Below are 9,749 nucleotides of genomic sequence, written 5' to 3' on the forward strand. Positions count from 1 at the left end.
TTCTCATTACTCTGAATGTTAATCTATTGATTCCAAACAAAAAAATGCTACCTAAACCCCAAAAATCCAGGACTAAGGACCCACCTTAACTCGTTGCTCTCTCTCTCTCTCTCTCTCTCTCTAAGTAAATGAACAAACAAGCAATCAAACAAATAAATGAAACCTATGTGCTTAGTCCCATATAACCTACATACAATATTTTAGCTCAATCGGTTCACAAACACCAGAATGACAGTCGAAAATATTTCGCTCTGTTTACAGCTCGCGCTGCTTTGAGCTCGCGATCAAGAGATTTCATGTGACGGGAAGCACATGCCAGGAACACATGTAACCCACATATCGGTTCACAAACACCAGAGATATTGCAGAGTTGCTGAAAATTGTGCACAGCTCGCGGCGCTTTAAGCTTTCATTCCAGAATTCTCATTTTTGGGAGTCATGTCAGAGCGTCACTTGTAATCTACATACAAAATTGCAGTCCAATAGGTCGACAAACACCAGAAATATGGGTGCGGACAGACAGACAAACAGACCAAGTGAAACCTATGTACCCCCATATAAGAGGGGGTACAATAAAATAACTTCTGTGTAATTTATCCTAAAAACGTCAATGAAATATTAGCGGGCGACGATTTAGGATGGGCGACGGTTTGGGGTGTACTATAGTACATCCCAAATTGTCGCCCCAAATGATAGTGCAATCTTGTCCCAAATCGTCGCCCCGGCGACGATTTGGGGTGAAATACCATCCCAAATCGTCGCCGGCGACGATTTGGGGTGTAATCGGCCTTGTGCCCAATAAAGACGGAGACTTTTGATTAATTCATCACTTGTCCTATCCGGACTTTGATTCTGATCATTTTATCGACCCAGACATTTGTACAATTAAATATAGCAAAATAGATGAAGCTGTATCAATGGTACAGTTATTGGGACAGGGCGCGCTACTCCCTAAAACTGGGTGTCTTTCGTTTGTTACCTATCTACCCAGGAAACTTTGACCTGCTAGGCATTAAGTTTAAAGACAAATACTATTTTCACAAATGTTTGCCTTTTGGTTCCAAGCTTTCTTGTGCACTATTCAACAAATCTCTAGTACATTTTTACATTGGTTAAAGTGTCCCGGAAGTCAAATATACATTTTGGTTTATCTTATGTATTTTTAAAAATGAATACCGATAGTAAAATTATTTCAGTTATTTTTCAATCAATAAACGATATAATGGGCAAAAACAACCTTCTTCGTAAATTCACACCTTTACGATACCGAAAACGAGACTGAAAACTGACGTCACAACCCATCATTGACGGTTTCTTCACAACAAAACGAGAGTATAAAAGAAGAAAATATTCGAAGAGAAATGGCAAGTAAGAGTAAGGGACGCATGTGTGTAGTTGTAGGAAGCAACAACAGGCCCTCGGACACCGTTTCCGTCCATGATTTCCCGAAGGACGGGCGACAGAGAGCAGCATAGACTCCATTTGTGAGACTGACCCGTGCAGACTGGACAGGATCGTCCCAGTATGCTGTTGTTTGTAGTGCGCATTTCACGGACGGATGTTTCCAGGCTCAGTTTTCACTGATGAGAGAATTTGTAATTCCTGCAAAAAAACGTTTCTGTCCTGGTACGATTTTATCGCTTTATCCTAAGAGAAAAGTGGACGACCTCAACCTTGCCCTCCTCTCTTCGCCCGAGCCTAAACCCAAGCGCCAGGCTGCCGTCAAGCTGGAGAAAAATAGGGTAGGTCATGTGTAACTTTATTATGAAGATTCCATCGGTAAGAAAGTTGATTATTTTCATTGTAGTCTGTGACGTTTATCAACTTTTTTCACTTTATAAGTTACAATACACGTACCATATGACGAGTTTCTAACATGCCCCCATCTGATCAGGACCCTGGATTAGATTGCCGTTTAAACATATTCTATCATATTGATCCACTGACCTATCTTAGTAATGTTATCAAGAACTTTGCATAATTTAAATATACGTAGACTTCTATTACTCTTTTAGTGGGCAATATTATTTTTCCAACACGATTAAATGTTAACATTGCAAAGATACCAATTCTGATCAATCAAGTGAAGGCTGAGGGGTGTAGAGTGGGTGGCCTGTAACCCCTGTTATAACTCCTACATGCACATCCTTTGGATTTATAGGTTAATGAAAATTAAATTAAATTATTTCCAAAAATGACATGTGATGGAAACCCCTCTTCACTAATTTAATTTACACAAATCATGGGCAGATCCAGGAATTTTGGAAAGGGAGGGGGGTTATACCATTATTAAATTTTAGTTATTAAACGGGGGTTCCACCATCTATATGTGTGGGTGTTTTTTAGCAACATTTTCTGATGAAAGGGGAGGGTTCCGACCTTCGGGATACCCCCCCCCCCCTCTGGATGATCAGGATCCCCCCACTGCAAATTATTTCAATATTTACATGGGGACATTTTATTTCAAAATAATAAAAGAATTACAGTAAATACATTATAAAGCACTATCGTAACAATTATTTTATCTTTTTTTATTGGGAAAGGTTGATGATTGCTGCTCTACATTTTAATGAGAATTCCTCAAAGCTGCATGAAATAACGAAGGAGGGGGACCAACAATTTAAAATCAGCTTCCCGAAGTTCAAGTGTTCGTAGGAAGCCTGTTGATCCAACAATTAATAAGAATGTACTTCTAAAGATAATCCACTATCATTCATATCAAAATTAATTGGCATGGCATTTTTACTATTTTTGCATTTGTCACTTTTCTTTCAATCAAGTTTAAAACAGCAATAACAAAGTTAATGAGAATTTTTATTATTTATCAAAATACAATACATATAGTAAAGAGCAATTTATTCATAAGGATATAAAGCATACATAAAATTTTAAATAGTGTCCATTTATTCCAGCCCATCAGTCCTGATGAAGGAGACTTATTTGGTTTTTCAAGGGTCATCAGAACCATTACCATGCTCATTGCCAGCTCAACCACCTCCACTGTGCAGTGAATTTTTCCATCCTGATAAAGAAGAAGCGGTGCTACATTTTACATCGAAGTTCAGTCGGAAGGAGACATCCGTGTGAATGTGAACAAAACGTAATACTAGCTATTTGGACATTCTAGCAAAGCAGATAAAAAATATGTTGGTCATACAGATGTGCTCTATTTTAATCTTGTTTAAAAATGTTAAATCATTGTGAAACACTTTTATCTTTGGTTTTGTTTAAATCTGAACCAAAGCATATAGAGTAGTAGGTTGTGAAAACAAATTTTGTTATTTTTTACAAATAAAAAAAGACGGGGAACAACCATGATAATGGGTCTGACCGTTGGGTAACAATCTGTTTGGTCTTGCATGCAACAGTGTATTTTTGCAAATAATTTATAGAATGAAATATTAGCATAGTATATGTAGTATTAATTGAACAGTCGCCAAGTCGACTCAGCAATTGGTAACCTTCTTAGTATTTGAGTCGCCTGATCCTCTGTGTAATCATACTACATTTTTTCTACAATTGAACATTCCAGTAGGCACCATCAATTTGCCTTTTCCCACTATTCCTTTTACTTAAGGAATGTAACAACAACACTCTGAATTCATTTTCACATTTATTTAACTCTATTACGCCAAGAATTACAATCAACTTGCAAGCACTACAATCACTAAAGAGTTTTAGGACAATGGAGATAATTGGCCGCATTATCCACCAAATCTGTACAAGGTCTGGGGTTACAACCGAAATACCAACACCCAAGGTGCATAACGGGCATGACGGAGGCCTTGTGTTGAACACAAATGCCCGGAAAGTCCCAATGCTTGACAAACCAACATGTGGACGGGAATGGCCCGGGACATATCTGTTTACCCTGTTTCCGAGAGATTTCTCCCTGGTTAAATAGTACTTACTGACACCGAGTACTCCAGACTGTGAGCCTTCCCTCCTTTTAAAAGAGGTGAAGGGGGTACCAAGTATGGCTTAAACTTGTAGAACCCCAACCATACATTACATGAGGGGTGACACTTTCCCCACTAAACAACACATGCCCCCTGTCTTAGTTGACAGATGGGAGAAACACAGGCCAGAAATGTCCCGAAACCCCCCTTTAAGTCCCCCCAGACCCGCCATAAACATTGATATGATGTTCCTCCATCTACCTAACAAGTAAATTTCCTACCCCAGAATGCAATCTTATCGTTAACAATTTTAACCTGCCCATTTTTGGGTGGAATGTAGAAGGACGAATGCTCAAATAATTGCTGATAGCCCGAACTGGGCACAATACCGTCTCCAACTCTTTAGGAATGATAAGTGTAATTTTTTGAGCCGTTTGATCTGTCTTAGAATGCGGGATAGTTACTTTGATATGTGATTGTTTGTGTACCATAACGTTTTGAAATTGTATGCAATGAGAGTTCATGATTTTGTTTGTAATAGTGAATTCCCCTACCCTAAGTAAACCAAAATAAGCAAGTGAAAAGGCGGAAGTGAATAATTTGGCTTCATATGGTGAGGAGCATATTGAGGGGAGAGATTGGATTAACTCCCTCAGCAGAGGACGGGTGATTGGGCAGCGGGTATCCACTACATTTGCTCAAAGTTATTGCAGGGGACACTTGCGTTAGTGATATGCAGTAACCATAACTCGCTATTGATTTGCCCCCATGATGAATGCGGATCGGAAGCCTTTCTGAGTCTATATTGCTCGTCATACCTAAACCAACCAGCAGATCTTGATGCGGCGAGACGAATGTCGCGCATGTACTTTAAGAGCCCTTGTGTCCTAGTCCTATACTTTTCAAGTAAAATGCTAGAGAAAATAATAAAAGCGGATGTCCACTTTTTCAGATTCACTTTGGAAGACAATGTATCTCTCTTGGCGGGAAAATTTTAAGAGGAAGTAGAGGAATTTGTCAATTTGTACCACTATCTACTTCCTGTGAAAGAGCTTAGACAAGTTGTACTTGTCATTCCCTAATTTTCTTAGGGGTGCTCCGTCAATTAAGTGTGATTATTTGTATATTTATAAAATAATCTATATTAGCTTTATAGTATATATAATAGTTGTAAGAGTTAAAAAATGGGAACATGAAAGCAGGGTCCTCGTCCCGTTCCTGGGTGCGGATACATTTTATTTGAAATATTGTGTGTGTAGCTGATGCTTTATAGAAAATTGATGTATTATTTTTGGGCCATTTCTGTTAGAATGTTGTGCTTGAATTTTTTTGTATGCATCATGTATGAATCGTACATTTGTTTTTAAAAAAAAGTTGCTTCAACTAAATCATACCATCACTCAGGTGCATTGAATCCTTGATACTCCTCAGAGGCAAAGGAATTCCGTCACAGCACATGAGGGTAGAGGGACTCGCACCTTGTGCCCTAGGTATCCTTAGCACCATCAAACAAATTGCCTGTGTGTTATGTATCTGTTACGCCTGTAATTCCGGGAAATGTTTGGAATTATTCAATAATGATAAACTAGCAATCGGACCCAATGGTCATGTGAATTTTGTATTGATTAAATCAATAAAAAAAAATTGACTTGCTCTTCAATTGTCATTTCTCCATACTGGACATCGATTGACACACGCTTTACCCGTGAAACAGCAAAAGTAACTTCACGAAAACTGATTATCCCTGTTAGTAGATTGGTGGTTTCATAAATTATTTTTCAGGAATATAAGTCTATACATGTATTTGTACAAATATAACAAAAACATGTATCACGCAAATATTAAAGTAGGAAAAGGAAAGCCTAGCATCATCAAACTCTCTATAAAATGTGAGAGGAGGGAGATAAAATGTGTAAAGTGAGGACAATTTTTAACCATTTGACAAAAATCTGCCCAAGTTACGTCTCCATAAACGTGACCCGCAGCATACGAAAGATGTAGATACAAAATGTTAGATTAGAGGGGACAAGTGATGTGAGGATATGTTCTAATTAATATTCTCTCAAAACCATTTTTTCCCCAATTCGAAAGAGAGGTATACGGACAGAAAGTCACCGGACAAAAAAACACAGGACAAAAAGTCACAAAATCCGTAGGACAAAAAGTCACAGGACAAAAAGTCACAATGGTGACTCTGGATCAGATAGGATAAAAAGTCACAGGACAAAAAGTCACAAAAATGCTCACTAAAGCTGTTGTTCAGACACCAGACATTTCTTACAGTGGATGGGAGGTAGAAGGGAATACATGTCATAATTCTTATTGGTGTTTGTTTTGCCACATTTAGCACTTTCAGTTCATTATTAGATGTTCATTATTAGATAATAAGAATGGAAAAATCATTGACTTGTTTATATAGCAATTATTATATGACAGTTCACTTACTTCATCTGGAGTGAAAGGAAGCCAACCATAATGCTGCCATTAGATTTTGTTTTGACAATCATTCATATGTAGTATACTAAACCAAACGATCATAAAGCTTATTTTTATTTTATCTCAATAAAAAAATCAAAATAAATATTTTACAATAAATATGATAAAAGGAATAACAATTTTATAATTATTATCAAAATCTCATAGAAAATATAAATTTTGCATATATATTTTCTTAAACTTTACAAAAAGAACAGATATGTTTTAAAATATATATAAAAAATCAATACTTTTTATTTTCTTATAAACTGTGACTTTTTGTCCTGTGACATTTTGTCTTGTGACTTTTTGTCCTGTGACATTTTGTCCTCACTTTCATAAAATTTCTTATTGTGATTTTTTGTCCATGGTCATTTTGTCCGTGACTTTTTGTCTGTGACTTTTTGTCCTGTGACATAGGTGTATTCTCTTCTAGACATTGTAAAGACGTCCTAACTTCACAGGTTTCATTGTGTGGAGAACGTCTCGAGTATATCTGTTACATAACACTTCCTGTCTGCTTCAACGCCCCAGACCTCGATCAGCGCACGCTCTACCCGTGAAACTGCTAAGACAACATTACACTAGCCACACGAACGCCGCTTGGTAATCAATACAAATAAAGCATCAATCTAATTAAAATAAAATATTAATTGGATCCAAAGTCTCAAATTTTAATTACATTTTTGGGGCTTTGAAATATCTGAGAGGGGGGGGGGGGGGGGGGGAATGCAATGCATATTTTAAGGGAGGTAATATAATACCAAAAAGTAGATAACAAGTAAAACGCAGTTTTGGTGTATACGCCACCCCCGTCGTATATGTGTGGCCTTACTCTACAACGTATATTAAATTTTGATTTAACATGCAATTAGAGAGTAATTTTGATGATACTGACATTCATATGTACCGTAATAAAAGGAATTAGTAAATTGTAAGCGAGGAAACCAGCACTTGACGAAGGAATTAAAAACAAACACCCTAGTTTAATTACTGGTAAAATTTGTTGGGTATAGGTAATTGTAAGCTGATAAGCAGATTGCATGCCCTGGAGTAGAGACATTACAATTTTGACATCCTGTATTCGACGCGTTGAACATATACACACAGGGTCTTCTCCCCCGTGTGTTGTTTTAAGAACACGTGCAGCAGAGACCCAACAGGTGTACATATAAACGATGTTCGATTGAAATTCTTTCTTTTAATATAATATAAAATTTACATTTTTTTAATTCTTAAAACACACAAAATAATATTTTGTTATTAATATTTTTTTAACCAATTCTCGAAGTCTACACAAACGCCATTAATACAGACAGAACATATTAATCTTGCACTCGTATACGATCATTTGTAGATCTATTTGTATTATTTTTTCACTGTAAAAAATATTAGGACACAGCTCCTAATCCTTATCATTAAATGTAGCATAAAAATACTATTAAAAAACAAAATTAAATGCTGGTTTTTTTTGTTGTTTTGGTTTTTGTTTTAGAATTTAAAAAAATGGAGGTGTATTAAATATGCTAAATCCTAAGGATATCTGGTTTTAGTAGGTCCCTTATTTTATTTTTCATTTTATTTAATATACCGGTATGTAATGCGAGATAGCTGTCCATAAGCAAACCGTACTCATTTTCTGTCGACGAATGAAATAGCTATCGTACAGATTGTGTGTCATAACAGGTAAATAACGGTACTTCACCCTCTACCCCGCGATGAAATCCCGCAGAGGGATAGCGCGGGAAGGATTAACATACCGCGGGGGGAGCGCGGTCTAATACGGGATCCGCGATGGCCGTACTGTAGTTATCAAGAAGAAATTAAAAATGTTCAATTGTTAATGCACACAATTAATTACTGTGACGAGTTTGGCTTCGAAAACCCTACCCATGGGATCATGAAACTTAGAGTTTAGGTAAGGGGATATCTGCTTCTTCTGAATATTCATTTATTTTCAATTTAGCATTACAGAAGATGTTATCTAATTGTAAACAAACGATATCCGCTTTACCCTGTGGGTGCAGCCATTAAAATGTGGAAATACGATATCGTGACTATGATTGGTTAAGGAATGATTGTGCAAATAAATAAATAAATATATATATATAAAGCACAGAAAATTTCACTTTATTTGGATACCCACTTCCGCCCCCTACCCGGGGTTGAACTCACGACCTGCGGAACCAAATCTCCTAGCAGCAAGTAACCAGCGCGCTAGACCGCTCGACCATCTAGGCAAGTCTAGATGGTCTAGCGCGCTGGTTACATGCTGCTAGGAGATTTGGTTCCGCAGGTCGTGAGTTCAACCCCGGGTAGGGGGCGGAAGTGGGTATCCAAATAAAGTGAAATTTTCTGTGCTTTATATTAAATATTTCTTCACTTAGGGCAGTTATGTTCATTTAAGAATTAATTGCTATTTCTGTGCTTTATATATATATATATTCATAAAAATCGAGGGTTTCGCTGAGCCAGTGTTTGAGGTAGGGTAAGCCTTGAAAGGCTGAAATAATAACATCGTCTTCTTAAAACTGACAGAAGATTTTACAACTGTTTTTTCATTATTTATGCAAAGTATTCAAGTATAGTAGTATATGTAACTCCCCGAAACGATGTGTTTTACAATACTTTTTTGTACTCTCTTTCTCTCTCAATCAAATTACGGTGGTGGAACTACCACAACTCCCCCTCAAACTAGCTAATGGTTTATAACACAAATAGAAATTAAATTCTGAGGTTTGCTTTTATTCTAAAACCAAACTTTCATTATAGAAACCATTAATTTCTTTGAAATATGTATATGTTTCTCGTTTTGTGCGTAGTGGATTTCTTGGGCATCAGAAAGGTAAAATATGTAATTATATATGTGTACATGTATGTATGTATGTGTGTGTGTGTGTGTGTGTATGTATGTATTTACCTAATGTAGTGCTAGCAAGCAGTGTTCCTACATGCATCATACACTTTTTATTCAGCATCTTATCGATTTATATTCGGACTAACGAAGTGAGGGAGAATATGAATATGCTTTGGAACATGATTTTCATTGATTGTGAATTTTTCGCTCTGTAATCTCAATATTTAGTGTGCATTTTCAAATTGTATTTTATCAATCAAATATGTTAGGATATTTCTGAATAATTTAGAAACACTCAAGTACATATCATGTGTGTAATTTATATGTGCAAATGATTCATATTAACGAGTGTGTTTTAAAAAGGCACTACCCCTCCCTGTTAGAGAGATGTACAGTAATTATGTAACTCTGACGTTGATAAATTGTTATGTTATCAAGATTGATATCAAATTTCTATTGGTAAGATATTTGGAAAAACTGGTTTTATTTTAGTCTTTAGAATTCTGGAAAACTAATAT

The sequence above is a fragment of the Ostrea edulis genome, chromosome 2 (assembly GCF_947568905.1).
Source record: "Ostrea edulis chromosome 2, xbOstEdul1.1, whole genome shotgun sequence".
Taxonomy (NCBI): Eukaryota; Metazoa; Mollusca; class Bivalvia; order Ostreida; family Ostreidae; genus Ostrea; species Ostrea edulis.